The sequence below is a fragment of the Bos grunniens genome, chromosome 1, assembly GCF_055505025.1.
Source record: "Bos grunniens cultivar Pamir isolate PY7600 chromosome 1, Bosgru_T2T1.0, whole genome shotgun sequence".
Classification (NCBI taxonomy): domain Eukaryota; kingdom Metazoa; phylum Chordata; class Mammalia; order Artiodactyla; family Bovidae; genus Bos; species Bos grunniens.
In genome coordinates, this window is record NC_141165.1 from 113,586,582 (window position 1) to 113,603,277 (window position 16,696).

General features: G+C 39.9%; 1 protein-coding gene across 14 annotated transcripts in view; it reads left to right on the forward strand.

Annotated features, from left to right (window-relative positions):
- LOC147380100 (uncharacterized) overlaps positions 1–16,696 on the forward strand; it is a 699,587-nt gene that overhangs the window by 181,025 nt on the left and 501,866 nt on the right. For all 14 annotated transcript variants that reach the window (XR_015167018.1, XR_015167012.1, XR_015167022.1 and 11 more), the window contains exon 2: positions 15,703–15,814. The gene's annotated coding sequence lies outside the window, so the exon portion shown is untranslated. The remainder of the gene's footprint in view (positions 1–15,702; positions 15,815–16,696) is intronic.

Here is a 16,696-nt window from a genome sequence, read left to right on the forward strand (position 1 = left end):
AGTTGGTGTTAGTGGTAAAGAGCCTGCCTGCCAATGCAGGAGACATAAGAGACATGGATTTGATCCCTGGGTGGGAAGACCCCTTGGAGGAGGGCATGGAAACCCACTCCAACATTCTTGCCTGGAGAATCCCATGGACAGGGGAGACAGGCAGGCTACAGTCCATAGGGTCACACAGCGTCAGACACGACTGAAGCGACTTAGCACGAACACATTGACAAGGTTCAAGCTTTCCAAAATTCAGATAGGGATCACAACCTATTAGCGGGCTATAAAATCACTTAGAGCACATGACTATTAGCAATCAAAAACACATTAAAACATAAGAGGAACAAATCATTGGAGTGTACCCTATGTAATGAGAGTAAGTACAGATTTTCTAAACCTGTTACTTCAGTTATCGTGTGTATGTTTGAGGATGTGAATGTGTGTATTGTATTGTGATGTAAAATTATGTTTTACTGGGTACCAAAAAAGTTCAAAAGCTAGTGGTCTAGGCAGCAGTTACATGAAGTAACAAGCTTATAACTGTGACTTCAGTTAGCATGTTCACAAATGTTCCTATCTGTGGGAGTTTTGGGTCATCTAACTTTACTTCAGCAAGTACCAAGATGTCTAAAGAACTCTCATATGATTACCTCATGTATGGTCAACTTACACTTGTAGTTGCCATATTAGAAAAAGAGTGTTTTGAAATACTACTCTTGGAAGCTAGATGGCATGCCTTATTTAGAAAAATAAAAGGGATTATCTAGAGAGGGAAATTTTATTTAATGTTGCTAGATGTCTTTGTGAGACTATGGTTATACAGGCAGATCTATTTTTCTAGTCATTGATAATCCAAGTAACTAACACAATATCCATTGTATTTTTCTTTAATGATGTTTTTATCTTTGAAAATTATACGCAGCCTTTCAAGTGCAATGACCTATTTGATCTCCTTGGAACATCCTGATTTGGAGAATCCAGTAGAGAAAATGCAAGTCTCAGAGCTATGCATGTGCTTTCTGACTTTAAAAGCAAACACCCAAAGCAGGTTTTCATTTGCATTGTATGTACTGACTTAATATATTAACTGAGAACAGCTGCTGAGTTGCACTTGGTGAAGTATTCTGAGATAAAATTCCCTGGCAAGACACATAAAAGAGAAAAAGAAGAAAGTTTGTTAAGACACAGAACAGTCTCTAAGGTATGATCCAAAAATCAAAGAAATGGAAAGTGATGTCTTAAATCCTCTGTGATTCTATGAAATCTACAGAAAGGCAATTTGAATGGATTCATACTCTATTCAGAATTCAAGGATATGGTTAATTGTCAAGACCCAGTTGAGTTGCTTTTAATTTTATACTAATCCTGAGTAGCCAACTGATAGACTTAGCTTTCTCATTTGGTAGTCATAACACAATTATTTTTACAGTTACTGCCAAACCTACTGAGAATTTAATTCATTTGGAAGTCTCTGAAGAGAGATTTTGAAGTTTATTCTATCCACACCCAGATGGCCGATCATTAAAGCCTGGCAAAGACAGAGAGGTTGTTTATTCCTTCTTCACAAAATTATTGTAAAATAAGTAGTGAGCCACACTCTATGTCCAGATAATACTGACTTGTTATTCAAAGTATTAGTGATATGCTAATGATTAACAAGTATTAATGATATGTTACAGAGAAGGCAATGGCACCCCTCTCCAGTACTCTTGCCTGGAAGATCCCATGGATGGAGGAGCCTGGTGGGCTGCAGTCCATGGGGTCGCTAAGAGTCGGACATGACTGAGCGACTTCACTTTTTTCACTTTTCACTTTCATGCATTGGAGAAGGAAATGGCAACCCACTCCAGTGTTCTTGCCTGGAGAATCCCAGGGATGGGGAAGCCTGATGGGCTGCCGTCTATGGGGTCACACAGAGTCAGACACAACTGAAGTGACTTAGCAGCAGCAGCAGCAGCAATGATATGTTGAAAGAATTTATACAGTAATGTTTAAGGGGAAGAATGAACACTGGTTTCATTCTTGTAGAGCTATTTCAGGAGGTACATAATGACCAGAGGAGATATGATTCAATATTCATTATTCTTACTCTGGAGTCAATAGTATTAATAACAAAGGTCAGGTATCATGTGAGGGGAATGCATTTTGCAGAAGAAGTCTGATCTAGGATGATAGGTCAGTTGGTCACCTTCACATCTGTGCAGAAGTCATTCATGGTCTGCTTTTCATCTGATATGCTTGTTGATCACCTTTGTGGCAGATCACATTACCTTTCATGCATTCATCTGATTTGCCATATGGCTGTTCAGTTTCTCCCATTAGTTTACTAATGTTCAGTTTACTTTCCCACCCCTTGACTTTGGAATTGGCCATGAGACTTGTTTTGGCCAATATTATCAGGTACAAATTCACTGTGCCAGTTCTGAGCTTAGGTCTTAAGAGACTTTGTATGTATCCATTTGCTCTCTTGTATTTCTGCTATATTCATGAGAAGAACATTCCCAGACTAATGCTAGTCTCAGGAGAGGTTTGAGAGGCATGTGGAATAAACCGTCCAGCCAAGTTCAGTCTGGATTAGCTAATCCAGTCAACCTGCACTGAATGAACTAAATAAGTGCTTATTATTGCCACTGATGTTCTGTAGATCTTTGTTAAGCAGCGTTATTGCAGTAGGGGCTTCCCTTGTAGCTCAGTCAGTAAAGAACCTGCCTGCAGTGCAGGAGACCTGGGTTTGATTCCTGGGTCAGGAAGATCCCCTGGAGAAGGAAATGGCAACCCATTCCAGTATTCTTGCCTGGAGAATCCCCATGGACAGAGGAACCTGACAGGCTACAGTCCATGGTGTCGCAAGAGTCGGACATGACTTAGCAACTAAACCACCACCACCACATTATTGCAGTAATAGTTGACTGACAGACCTTCCAAATTTACTTGTGGTTTTTTAGTGAAATTCTTGGCTTTGTCAGATTTCATTTTTTTTTCTTCGTATAATACCTATTTCTTTTATTCTAGGCTCTGTCAGATTTTAGAAGCTAATTTTTGTCCTGTGAATTAAACAAGGAATTAGGCGGAAGTTCTGGCTTTCTTCTTGAGCTCCAAATCCATGTGTACACTCTTTCTGGAGTTTATAGGAAATTCAGAGAGGCCGATTCTGGCAGAGGATCACTTTACCTTTACACACTAATAATTCTGAAGTATATGTGTTCAGCTGATTTGGCCAAGACTTGGCCTGTAGCCAATCAGTTTCTGTGGATCATACCTGTACTAGTGCTCTTCCTTCCTCATCAGGCCTGAAGTTATGGAAAGTTGCATTTGGAACCCAGGTGAGCTCTAAGAGGATTCAAAGACATTATTACCACAGGTAATTCTGACATGTGTAGAAGTTACCATTGGGTAAATGAAAAATGTTAAAATGATTAATACATTTCTTATAGGAAAACTTTTTTTTTCCTGGAATTATCTGGGAGTTTCATGAGTAAAAATCTAGCATCACAATCACTGTGCTGTACAGTCCCTGCCTTGTAATAAGTTCATGACTTCTTACCAAAGGAACTCACATGTGAACGTGCCATATCTTATTCAGCCACAAATATGATATTTCAGTAAAAATGCCTGGAAAGATCCTTCTCTATCTCCTAAGATCGATGTTGCTGACAAGCTGCTCCTGGCATTTTTCTAGAACATGGTTCACCTCTGCTCTCCCATCAGAGAAAGAAGTGAGTTTAGTGGTGGGATAGGATATGTCCTACAACCACAAAGGCACCTCTTGAACATTTGGAAAGCATCTACATCTCAGTTTGATTTGGTATCTTGGAGCCCAGAACAAGCTCTCATCATCTAGACAGTGTAAAGATATGAAACCAGGGTAATTTTAGTATTATGGATGTCTTGGAATTCTAGGAAAATCTGTTCCTTCAACTTAAGCTGGAAAAGGCACTGGTATACTCACCTTTCAGATGACTGCCAGAGATGGATAGGTTCATAAAAATTCACATTCCCTACCGGTACTTGAAGCCCTCCCTTGAATCCAGGCTTTCTAAGGTTTTTAGTTGTGTTCAGACAGGCTTTGGGTGTTTTCAGGAAAAGAGGTTATTCTAGAGATGGCCTAAAGAAAGCTAAGCCATGCCCTGTTCTCCTTTCCCATGGAGACCAATCTAATCACGCTCCTCACTCTAAGACTGGAGACCAGCTCAGTTATACCTTTGGAGGTTTTAGTGCAGTGGTTCTCAAACCACAGACTACAGTGTCACCTCACATGGTGCATGATAAAAAAAAGTTCTAACGTGCAATTCAAAGAGATGTATTGAATCAGAATATTGGGGTAGAGGCTCTAGAACATGCATTTTAACAAACTACCAGAATTATCTTGATGCTCAGAAAACACCAAGACACAGGTCTTATTTACCTGGATTTCCTGAAGCTTTAAGCCTCCTTTGAACGTATCTGTCAAGCTTATGGGGCCTTTGAATTGCATTCTGGATTGTCATGTCAATCATCAACAAACATTTCTGGGCATTTACTGTATTCTGGCATATTCTACTGCTGCTGCTACTGCTAAGTCGCTTCAGTCGTGTCCAAATCTGTGGGACCCCATAGACGGCAGCCCATCAGGCTCCCCCATCCCTGGGATTCTCCAGGCAAGAACACTGGAATGGGTTGCCATTTCCTTCTCCAATGCATGAAAGTGAAAAGTGAAAGTGAAGTTGCTCAGTCGTGTCTGACTCTTAGCGACCCCATGGACTGCAGCCTACCAGGCTCCTCCATCCATGGGATTTTCCAGGCAAGAGTGCTGGAGTGGGGTGCCATTGCCTTCTCTGCTGGCATATTCTAAGATCCAGTAAATAGCTAAGGTATACCCTCCACCCCCCAAGGAACTTTATGTACTGTCCCTGAAAAATGCCTTGATCCACCAGTAGCAGCAATTCCTAAATCCAGATCCAGAGATTCCTTGGAATCCCTGAAACTGATAAAATGTGCCTCCTCATCTCATCTAGAGATGGCCAAATAAGGCTCCTTCTTTTAGCTGGACTCATATCACTGAGTCCAGTCCTTAAACTGTAACTATAAACTCACTTTACAGTCTTGCTCTGATAGATTCTCTTCTTCTGAATCCCACTAAAAGATTCTTAACTGAATCCTGAATTCTTCTAAATGATTCTTAACTGAATCCACTATTATACTTGAGAGTAAGCATCAATTTGCCCACTTAGCACTGTCTGGCTTAGTCTCAGCTGAACACATTGGATCTGAAAAAGTCATTTGTTATTGAAAGTGTTTTTAGCCTAGGAAGTCCTACCAGCTGTTCTCTTGCTTACTTCTCCTTAAAAATGCATACAAAGATGTGCTAGACCCAAACACGAGAATCTGCCAATAATCTTCAAGTGTTTTATTATTCTGGCAGCAAAATTGAAATATACACTTATGAATCTGTTTTTATGTGTACTAAATTTCTCAGTGAGGAAGGACAGGTATTTGGAAGAATATAGTGGCTGTTCTACAACAACCTAATGTTCTGTGTTATACCTGGAGAAACCAGTGTTCCCAAATGAGAATATCTTTTGAAGCCCTTTCCAGTACCTGTAGAGTCTTAACTGTCTCCCTAAGTTTTCCCACCACATATGGACTCTGCAAAATGTAACATTCCTTGATTCTGAACCGCATTCCAACTCAGTCCTCTGGATGCCCACAAAGGATTTTTAAACCTGAGATGGTAATCCAGGAGAGAGTCTAAATATCTCAAAGAACATGGGGATATGTCCTGAAACATACTCAAATAAGCTAGAATTGCTAGCTCAAGCTTCCAAGGTCTGTCCAAATAGTGCTAGGACAGTCTGTCCTCTTGGAAGTTTCAGGAAGCTTCTACAGAACTTGCTGAGGACCTAAAGGCAGTGAGGTATTCCAGGAGTCCAGCCTAGCAAGGTCAGCTTGGATCAGGATGAGTTCTGAAATGCTGATGTGGAGTTGTTTATTCCTTCTCACTCTTCTATGATTCTAAGTGTACTCAGCATCTGAGATTTATTAGATTAACAAATGTCAGTGAAGAGTCTTTGATTTGTGAAGGCTAGGACTGGATGTTTCCTGTGAATCTCTACTGACTTCACAACTGGGAACACGGCTGGGAAGCCCCAGGGAAAGGAGCTGTCCCTAGTGTTGGTGCTGACTGCCCATAGCTCCTTTGCCCTACAAGGAACAGGAAGAAGTATGTGGTAATAGGCTGGTGGTCTTGGTGTGTCCCATTTAGAGACACCTGAGGAGAGAAGAGACCAGGAGGGGAGGGGAAGAGAGAAGAAAGAAGTGAATAGGAACAATATAAAGATACAAATCTGACCTGGGTAAAGATGCCCAGTTTGGCTACTATTTTTTTAACTCCTTTGTAGGTAATCAAGAGAAAATCGTAATACTTATTTGAATATATGATGGAAATAAGATACTACCTGATTCTGGGAGGTTTTTTTTTTTTTTTTTTTGGTCATTTATCCAGTAACCCATTGCAGAAAACAACCTTTTGAGAAGTCAGAACCGTGGTAAAACAAGTCTAGTTACTACTCCACAACCTCAAACTACTGTCTGGTTTAAGAAGAGGAGTGAATGTTGTGCAAAAAGAGCAGGCCCTCAGAGGTCTAGAAAAGGAAACTCCAAAGAAGCATAATCTTTTGTGTCTTAATTGGAGCTACAAGTCATGCTTCTAATAAGCAAACTCAGCCAAGCATAGCCAGATGAATATCTTATATCTGAAACCATCATAAGGTGTTAATCAGTGGAAAGAAAGTATAAAATCTTCTGCTATTGATAGAGGGTAGTTTCAACAAATGCTATGGATGGTGTCCTGGAATGGATGATACCAGTCCTTACTTTGATTTCTCTTTCTTTAAGGTCTATAGCTGTCTTCTATGTATCAAGTCACTTTCCTCACCAACCAGACTTAGGATTCAAGGCAATATGGGGCCATCCCATCCCACGCATCCAGTAGCTGAAGCCTTAGCCGCCTGGCTATACCCTGCTTTGAAGCTTCACTCTATGAGCACTGGACACCAGACAGAGGTAGATGTCCTCAGAGATTCTTCCAGTCTTTCCTGCCTCCTGACCTTCTTTCTGGTGTCTATCTTTGTATGGACACATCACCCATAACAGCAAGTACTGCCTGTCTGGATCCTTATGTTGACTTCTTCCTGGCATCACTGTTGCTATATCCTCTTCTTTTCCACCCGCTGGCTAATTCCTGTTACAGATTTAATTTCCATTTCAAAACACCTTTCAAAATAGAGAACCACGCAAGGTAGATTTTTGTAGTGGTTAGGAGGACAGACTCCAGAGCTAGACTGCTTGGGTTTAGATTTTTGTCTCTGGCTTTGATTAGCTGTGCATCTTTGAGCAAGTTACTCAAACTCTCTGTGCTTCAATTTATTTGTCTATAAAATAGAAATGGTAATAACAGAGCTTACCTCATAAAATTGTTTTGAATATTAACTGAGATCCATATCCTTCTTATAAACTAGGCCAGCAAAAGCATAACACATGTTTTTATATGCTAATTGCCTTAGGTCTATTCTCTCTTTTGATTCTTTCTGAGGCATGGCCATTTTTATCCCCATTTCATTGTTAAGGTCAGAGAAATTGAATAGCGTTTTAAAGATTAAACACCCATCAAACTGTGTACCTAGGACTTGAACATAAGCTTGACTCCAAAGACTGAGCTTTTATCTTTGTTGCATGACTTTTAGTGGCTAATTGTCCCTGTCCTGGCCCATTTTTGCATCTCAGTTGGACTCCAAGCCTTTATGTCACCTGGGTCCCGGTTTCCTCAGATTCCTGATCAGCATCCATATTGTGTGACTAACTTGGTTACAGTAGCTCTGATGCAGGGCATTGATCAAGGAAGAGTTAATTTATAGAACAATATTCCTTTTGTCTGTTTTTCCTGCTGAATTCAGCTCATTCAAAAGAGTAGTTACTTAGATGTAATCTTTGTTGTATTGGAGAATAGGGCTTCTGTTTCACCCAAAGAAATCCAAATGGGTTCAGGAAGCTGCCATCTTGTGTGTGTAATGAAATTCCTACAGAAAGCCAATGGAAGTGTGGATCAGCAAAAAGGGTAAAAGAAATTAAGCAGAGGGGGGGTGAAGGAGACTTTTTATTTTGAAAGTCAGAAAAGAGTTTTAACTAGGTAGAATGTATTGAACCACTTTGAAAACATTCTATTAAGACCTGAATTAGCACAATACGTGTTTTATTTTCATTCATTCTGAATTTAGAATTAAAAAAATAATTGTGAGGACACTTCCTTGCAATAAAATCTAAAGGATAGGCAAAGACTTGTCTTAAATCCCTGTGAATTTGGAAAAAGCTGCAAAATGTGTGTGTTTGTGTGTTACAGACTGAATGTCTGTGTGTCTCCTGCCCTTCCAATTCATGTGTTGAAACCCTACCCTCCAAAATGGTGATACTAGTGAGGTAGGGTCTTGGGAAGTAATTAGGATTATGACGAGGTCATGAGGATGGAGCCTTCATGAGTGGGATTATAAAAGAGACCCCAAAGAACTCCCTTGCCCCTTCCACCGCGTGGGGACCCTGCCAGAAGCCAGCAGTCTGTACTAGTCCCTGGCCCTACTGCCACCCTGCTCTGAGACTTCTCAGTCTCCAGAACTCTGAGAAATAAATGTTTGTTTTTAAGCCCCTAGCTTAACTTTTGTAAAAGCAGCCTCAAAGGAACTACGGCTGTGTGTGCCTGTGTCTGTGTGTGTGAGTGTGGTTTGTGTTTTAATCCCCTCCCTCACAAAACAGTGTGAGAAGCCAGTTTGAAAATGACAATGTGGTGGTTCCTTTACCCAAGGGAGGTCAAAAATTGCCAGCTATTTATATTGCTTTTTTTGGACCTTACATTGGAACTCAAGTGCTTTTAAAGTGTTGAAGGAAAAAGGAAACCTTCAAGCTACTCAAAGATTTGAATTGCTCTGCTATCTAAAACTGTACTTAAGAGGGACATTTATAATACAGTAAGGGGAATTAATCAAAACCTTCCATTAAGAAAAGAAGCAGGTAGCTAAAAATATAGCTACATTGAGAATAAATAGAATTCTTCAGATTAAATGAATCTTTCTGGTTCCTACCCACTGAAGCACTCAGAGAACCTATAATTCTGTCATTATTACTGCTGCTATTATTATTATTATTATTAGGTAATTGCTTCAACTTAACAAGTTATTCATCTTTTTGCCTATGTAAGATGTATTACTACATAATTAAGTAGTGTAATACTCACAGATCCATGGTTGCTGGTTTGTAGTGTGACCTTATATTACTTCATGATTCAAGTGAAAGAACTAAAGCCTTTAGGTGACACATGTTTTCCTCCTAAATTCACAAAAATATACTTGTTACTTTTTAATATTTGTATCTCCACAAAGAGCAACATTGATCTATTCTATCTTGATGTTCTCTTCCAAATTTTTGAGGTAGATCACTGTCTCAGATACTGCTGCTTCCTCTTTCTGGACCTTTTTCTTATTTGGAGCTACCCCTTTCTCCTTAGCTGCCCACCCCTGGCTCCTGAAGTGTCCCTCATTGTCTGGCAACTCGGTGACTGAGTTTGATTCCTTCAAAGCTATTCTACTCTATGCTGGGGCTGCCCAGAGCGTCCTGCTGGGAATCAATCTTCTACAGCTGTTTCCTTATTTCTGCATTTTCTTAAAAAAAAAAAAAAAGAAGCAGACACTCCTTCCTACTCCGTGTTCTCAGTTGACCACCTTTCTTGTTATGTCACCGGGAATACAGAAGCAATCAGGGCAGGACTTCTCTTTCCTACCACCAAGTCGTATCTGCCCTAGTGTTTTCTGCCTTCCCTCCCTTCCACAGTAACTGTGCCAACTCTCATCTAAAGCTACGTCCTCCACTTGTGCATTGGTCTCATTTTCTTGTCTAACTCAGACTTTTCTCTTACAAGTACCCCATTTCTCTCCTACATAAATCCCTCCCTTCCTACTGGATCTTCCTATCAGTATGCAAGCTGATAGGAAACATCAGAAACCACATCAAAAAACACAAACCCCCAAATCCCTCTTTCAATCCCCTCATCCCCTTTCAATTCATTCTTCATTTCTTTACTCTTTTTGTAGCAAATTTCCTAGACAATTTGTCTATTTTTGTCTTCCCTTTTCCCCTCTCCTTTGAACTCCAGTGAGGGTTTGTCTCCATCATGCCAGTGAAACTGCTCTTCTTAGTATCACCAGTGACCTCAATGTGGCCAAATCCTGTAGGCAGTTCTCAGTCCTCACCTTGACTGAAACATTTCTTCACTTCTTCCTTTGGAAACATTTTTATCTCTTAGTTTCTAGGACACCTCAGTTTCTGGTTATCCTTTTTCAGACTTCTTTGCCTGTATTACTTCCTGTTGGGGAAAAAAAATCCTTTGCTGATTCTTCTTCCACTACCTACTCTGAAACACTGGAATACCCGAGGGCTCCTTGGACCTCTTCAGTTCCCCATCTACACTTATCCTTTGGGTGACCATATGGTGTTCAATAGTGTTATGTGCTATCTACTTCTATCTCTAACCTTAATCTCTTCCATGAGCTCTAAACACTCTATTCAACTGCTTACTCATTATTTCCCTTTGAAAGACCAGTATACAGTTCAAATGTAACATGGTGAAGAGAGAATTTTAAAATTTTCCTCACTAAATCTGTTTCTCCCTGGGAAGTTACCACTGTCTACCTAGAGGGTTTCAGACAAAAACTTAGAAGTCATTCTTGAGTTCTTTCTTACTAAATATACTTATCCAATCTTGAAACTTTTCTTGTCACTTCTACTTTTGAAACATCACCCAAATCCATTCATTTTTCACTGTCTCTATTGCTATTATCTTAGTCCAACCCACTGTCAACTTTCTTCTTGGTCTTACCTTTCAGGCATCCATTCATTTAGCAAATACCTCTAACACTCCAACATGTGTCCATCACTATTCTTGGTACTTATTTTGTAACAATGAACAAGCCAAATAAAAGCCCCTTCTCAAGAAATTTAAGTTCTGTCTTAAGGAGATGCCTCCTTATTGGCTTCTCTGCTCTCTTTCTCTCTACCCTCTCTTTAGTCTATTCATCACCTAACAGCCAAAATAATCTGTTAAAAAAAAATCTAAGATCAGCCCTCTAGTGGCCCCTTGGACCTCATCTCCGTTGTTCCCCTTCACTTAGTCCATGCATCCCCCCAACCTCTGCCAAAGCACACTAAATTCATTCCAGCTCCCTGGATTTTGTACTCACTGTTCTCTGCCTGGAAAGTTCTTCCCTCAGCTATTTGTGTGGTTTGCAACCTCACTTTATGCAGACTCTGATCAAATGTCACCCCAGAGAGTTGCCCTTATCACCCTCTCTTAAATAGTTGCCCTTTATCACTCTGTTTTTTGACCTTTGTTTATTTTCTTTGGAGCATTTACCACTACCTGACATACTCTGTATTTATTTCCTTATCTGAATTTTATTTTCTCCTCCTAGAATGTAAACTATTTAAGGTAAAGCTTTTGTTTTCTTGTTCCCTGTTTTTTTCCCAGCACTCAGAATATTCTTTGCAGTATGGTGGGCGTTGAAAAAAATATTTGATGTATGAATGAATTAGTGAGTGAAAAAATTATGTGGTAACAGGGGGAGAAAACCCACTAAACTTGGAATCGAGAGAGCTGGGTTAATAACCCTGGTTCTGTCATTGACTAGTTATGAGACAGTTGGCACGCCATTTTGACCTCCTTGCCACTCAGACTCTGCATAATGAAAAGTCTGGACTGGGAGCCTGAAGATCCCAGTTCTAACATTCTCAAGTTCTGTGCGCGTGGTGTCTTCACTCTAGAGACCAACTCCCACGCCTCATTTGGCCCAAACAAGATTGAGGGCTTTTTTTTTTTTTTTTTTTTAAGAGCTGCTGGGAAGTAGACATGGCTTTTACTTTCCCCTGTATTCTGTCAGGGTTGAGATCCCTGCCAGGAGGGAAGTCACAGCATTTGCATCTGCACAAACATTTCAGTCAAGAACCTCCCCAAGTTGCCTACTGAAGGGAAGGAGCCAGAGTGGGGAATATCACAAGGGAAGAGATTCAATGGAGCTTTGATCAGAAAATTCATTACATTTGCTCTCCATCACAATGCATACTCACTCAGGTCTGCAATCACTTACTCTGTTAGGCAAAATTCCTAGTGGGGAAAAAAAATAGCATGTGTGCACGACTCCATCTGTGTAAGACCCTGCCAGAAACATTTATGAATCACTCGTCTCCTGATAGACAACTTGCTTTCCTAGTTTGCAATCATATTTCCCACAGATGTTGCTTTTGAATTAACCATTGTCTCATTTTGAATGTTTTCTCCTATCGGAGACTGTCATGTGGGCAAATCTCCCCTACCGTCAAACTTGGCAGCACTTACTCATCTAAAGGAAGGAAGACAAGCCAGGGAGCTGGAATCCAGAATCAGGGATAGACACTTCTCCACAAGTTCGGAGTTTGGTATTTCTCAAGTTCTGGCGTCGGGGATGTTTACTCTCAGGTTATGCAAAGTCTCAGCTTGGGTTCTGGAAAAAATGATCTGACTACTTTGCCTGAAAGGAGTTTCTTTCTAGTTCCTGGGGACATCTTGCTTTTGTCAGGCCATATCTATTGTTACGTTGTCTATGCTGAGAGATGAGGTTGTCGCTCACTGTGTGGAATCCGTTGCTGTCGTGGCCTTGGTTGTCTGGTGATTTGTATACTGTTTTACACCAGACCTGTTTATAGCCATCTTGTCTGCATCTCAAACGTTACTGAGAAAATTTGGAAGGTAAACAGATTTTCTTTGGGGCATATTTAGAAGTTAGCCTCCTGTGTTTACCGAAACATATTAACTTCACTTTTCAGTCCCTTTGCCATTCAGCCTCTGTTGATTCTTCATGAACTTTGATCAGATTTTCCTTCTCTTTTCTTTTTAGAGATGAAATATTAAACAAAACCCTATAAAGCAAATTTTGTTCTTTTTAAAATACCATGTCTGAATGTGCCAATGGTGGGTCCAGTTTCGGATACATGAGCTTAAAGTTAAATGCAAATTTTAATTTCCTTTATAAAGGAGCTGATGAAAATCCATTGTGAAAAGGTTATGAGAAAAATCTTATCTTATAATTGCAGCCAAGATTCAAGTCATTATTTAAGACGTGAAGCATTTGGCAACAAAAAGATTGTTGTCATTAAAAAGGAAGCCTAACACATTACTCCTGGGCTGAGAAAAAAATAATTCAGCTGTCATTGTTACTGCAGGAGCAACACAGGAAGATGGAAGAAATGAAAATGAGCAGCTTTACCTCAAGTAGTGTGATATATATTTTTTCACCGAAGAAGCACAGATAAACATTTGGTGATTGGTTTAAACCTCTCAGAGAGATTTACTTATTGGTTAGTATCTGACATTTACCTTAGTCTGTATACTCCTAATGAATGTAGCTCAGAGAAAGCCAGTAGAACTTCACCACAGTGGTAGCAAGAGACAAGAAGTTCTTTTTCTCTGTATTATTAGCAGCCTGAAGTCTGTAATTTAATAAAACTGTTGCCAAATTGCTAGGTGTCCTTATAAATTATTTATTTTTGGAAAGAAGGGTTAGAATGAGGCCACTGATGTCATCCTGGCTGGGCTTACCTTAGCCTGGATGAAGCAGAAAACGGGCACTGGGAATTTGCATAGGTAAGTATTTGAAAGGCTTTACTAGTTTCGGATGCTACAGAAAAGTCCAGTGTACCTCTCATCAACTCCTTCCAAATAGTTCCTCCAGATATTCTGTCCCTTGTTGGTTATCCTGAAAAACACTGTCTAAAATGATTGTATCTTCTGTTATCTTCTCCCAATGCAGTGTTATTTCTCTGCTTGATATGAGGGAAAATTTGATGGACATAACTCCAAAGATGTTTTCAATTAGGTTTCTTGTTCTAACATATTATCTCATGAATATACCTTTTCCTTGTCAATCATGCTTGCCCTGAGCCTGCATCACATTCTGTGTAACTAGACTGACTTTTTCCATTGGGGTAGTGGAGAAGAAAGAGATGGCATGTTGCACTTAGACCATCAAAAAGCAATGAATGAAGGAGCTATTTTTGAGGTTGTGGGCAAGGTTAATGGAAACCAACCAGGGATGGAGAAACACCTCCGTCTCACTGGTCTTCCCTCCTCTGATCGTCTATTCATACTTCCTATCGACCACAGTCAGTTGAAAACCCAAGGGAATGTCTTGATGCAGGTCAGCCTCTTCAGCGCAGAGAAAAGTGAAGATTAATGTTTGTATCTGGATAGACATATAGAGAATATTTAGAACATGAATTACCTCTGGAAAACTGTCATTTTCCTCCTTTCCTAGTACTCTTTGAGGTGCTTTCTTATCCTGTGAGTTGGTGTCCTTAGCAATCCCAACCTAAGACTCATGTGAGTGTTAAAATAAATCAGGGAGCTAACTCATGAAGTAAAGGAAAAGAATCAAGAATTCAAGTGTAAATTCACTTTTTGTTCACAAGCTTAACAAACCTAAGCAGAACATAGGAAAGTAAATCTGTTGCACTCTATAGTCTTCTCTTGCACTATTGAGTGTGGTATAAATTGGGAATAATGAATAAGAAGCTGTGGAATTTTCAGGCCAGGTAAAGGTAACTGAAAACTCATCTAATTGAAATTTTTAATTTTCATTACTTTGATTCTATTTCATTTAGGGTATTCCTCCTATATTTACATACCTACCCAAGTCATCTTTCTTTTTTCTATTTCCTTTATCTTCTCACATCCATTTAAGTGAATATCCTATTTTTTTACTGACTTCAATAAAACCACTATTGTAATTAGCTGGGAAACTATCAGTGTGTTTCCTTTGTCCTCCTTCCAGAGTAAGGGAGTTACAGGTTAGTTTCATGATGGTGTGGGGATTCTTGAACAAGTAAGGGAAATATTTTAAAGATGGACTATTGTTGTTGTTGTTAAGTCGCTTCAGTTGTGTCCGACTCTGTGCGACCCCATAGACGGCTGCCCACCAGCCACCCACCCCACCCCCCCCCCGCCGCCCCGTCCCTGGGATTCTCCAGGCAAGAACTCTGGAGTGGGTTGCCATTTCCTTCTCCAATGTGTGAAAGTGAAAAGCAAAAGTGAAGTCGCTCAGTCGTGTCCAACTCTTCCCGACCCCATGGACTGCAGCCTACCAGGCTCCTCCATCCATGGGATTTTCCAGGCAAGAGTACTGGAGTGGGGTGCCATTGTCTTCTCCGAAGATGGACTATATATATTCATAAATATACTTATATATATACGTAACCTCCCTGGTGGCTCAGATGGTAAAGAATCTGCTTGAAATGCAGGATACCGAGGTTTGATCCTTGGGTTGGGAAGATCCCCTGGAGAAGGGAACGGCAACCCATTCCAGTATTCTTGTCTGGAGAAATTCATGGCTAGAGAAGCCTTGTGGGCTACAGTTCAGTTCATGGGGTAGCAAAGAGTAGGATATGACTGAGTGACTAACACTTTTCAGTCCTATATAACCCCTCCTCTGAAACTTCACCCTAGAGTAGATTCTGGAAACCTTCATCTCATGCAGATACTTCCAAGTTTCTGAGTGACTCCATTTCTGGTCCCTAGGTTCTCTCTTCCCTGAGTCCTCATGCCACTTCTTCATCAGATGATCTTTGACATTCCATTGAGATTCATCTAAATGTTATTATTTTTTTCAGGGAAGCTTCTGATGATTCCCAAGACCAGGATAAATCCTCTGTTGTGGAACTGACTACACTAGAATTAATCTCTTTTATCTGCCTTTGCCTTCAGTTCATAATCTCCTAAAAGGTAGGAACAATAAATGTCCTCTTCACTGTATCCCTCAACATCTAACATGCAGTAGGCACTCATTAAGTGCTTGCTGAGTAGAAATCAACTCTGATGTAGCCAGTGACCAACCAAGCTGCAACTAGGGTGGTTTGGAAACTGAAGAGCTTTATCAGTCACGTAGGCCACCCCACACTGTCAGGCCTTTCAACAGTCTTCTTTATTTTCTTTTTAAAAAACTTTTTTGTTTGTTTTTTGGTCAGTAGCAGGTTTAAAAGTAGAATTTTGCATTTAGCTCCTAGTATAGTGGGATTGCAACATATTGAAATTTACAAAGGCTCAAGAGTTTGGCAAATATTTTTGCCTGCTGCATTTTTGTAAGTATTTATTTTGGGAAGAGGCTGCAAATTTAACTTTCTTTTCATGGTCCCTTTCTTACTTTATTTTTGTCTGAAAGTAACTGATACGAAATGAACTGGAAACTTTAGCATTCTCTTTGTTCTTTTTAAACTCTATTATTAAAACAATGTGGAAAGAACACTGGACTTGGACTCAGAAGCCCCAGATTCCAGGCCCCAATCAACCATGTTTTATCATCTGTAAAATTGAGATGATAATAATACCAATTGCAAAGAGTTTTTGTGAGGGTTAAGTGAGATGATCCACATAAAACATTTAATGTGGATCTTGGCCAATAGTAAGCGCTCACTTTACTGATAGTGGAGGTAATCATAATGATTAATATGTTAATAGATGCTAAATTAATATATCTGAACACTTGTTATTTTACCTACAAGGATTGGAGAGGTCATGTAAGAATGAGGAAAAAAAATACGTGAGAGCACTTTGTAAACTATTTAACTCTTATGTATAACATTAATAATAATAGGAATGGTAGTGGTA